Source organism: Colobus angolensis, unplaced genomic scaffold (assembly GCF_000951035.1).
Source record: "Colobus angolensis palliatus isolate OR3802 unplaced genomic scaffold, Cang.pa_1.0 Scaffold16, whole genome shotgun sequence".
Lineage (NCBI taxonomy): Eukaryota > Metazoa > Chordata > Mammalia > Primates > Cercopithecidae > Colobus > Colobus angolensis.
This window is the reverse complement of record NW_012114710.1, coordinates 20,888,631-20,889,327: the sequence shown is the minus strand read 5'-3', so window position 1 is coordinate 20,889,327 and position 697 is coordinate 20,888,631. Positions and strand designations below refer to the sequence as shown.

Genomic DNA, 697 nt, shown 5'->3' with positions numbered 1-697 from the left:
TGGATTTGTTTAGCCAGTATTTTATTGAGGATTTTTGCATTGATGTTCATCAGGGATATTGGTCTATAATTCTCTTTTTTTGTTGTATCTCTATAAGGCTTTGGTATCAGGATGATGTTGGCCTCGTAAAACGAGTTAGGGAGGATTCTCTCTTTTTCTATTAATTGGAATAGCTTCAGAAGGAATGGTACCAACTCCTCCTTGTACCTCTGGTAGAATTTGGCTGTGAATCCGTCTGGTCCTGGACTTTTTTTGGTTGGTAGGCTATTAATTATTGCCTCAATTTCAGAGCCTGCTATTGGTCTATTCAGGGATTCAACTTCTTCCTGGTTTAGTCTTGGAAGAGTGTAAGTGTCCAGGAAAGTATCCATTTCTTCTAGGTTTTCTAATTTATTTGCGTAGAGGTGTTTATAGTATTCTCAGATGGTAGATTTTATTTCTGTGGGATCAGTAGTAATATCCCCTTTATCATTTTTTGTTTCGTCTATTTGATTCTTTTCTCTTTTCTTCTTTATTAGTCTTGCTAGCAGACTATCAATTTTGTTGATCTTTTCAAAAAACCAGCTCCTGGATTCATTGATTCTTTGGAGGGCTTTTTGTGTCTCTATCTCCTTCAATTCTGCTCTGATCTTAGTTATTTCTTGCCTACTGCTAGCTTTTGAATGTGTTTGCTCTTGCTTCTCTAGTTCTTTTAATT

At 36.2% G+C, this 697-nt stretch overlaps 1 long non-coding RNA gene across 1 annotated transcript in view; it reads left to right on the top strand.

Annotated features, from left to right (window-relative positions):
• Window positions 1–697, top strand: part of LOC105508304 — a 134,206-nt gene that overhangs the window by 94,463 nt on the left and 39,046 nt on the right. The window lies entirely within an intron of this gene.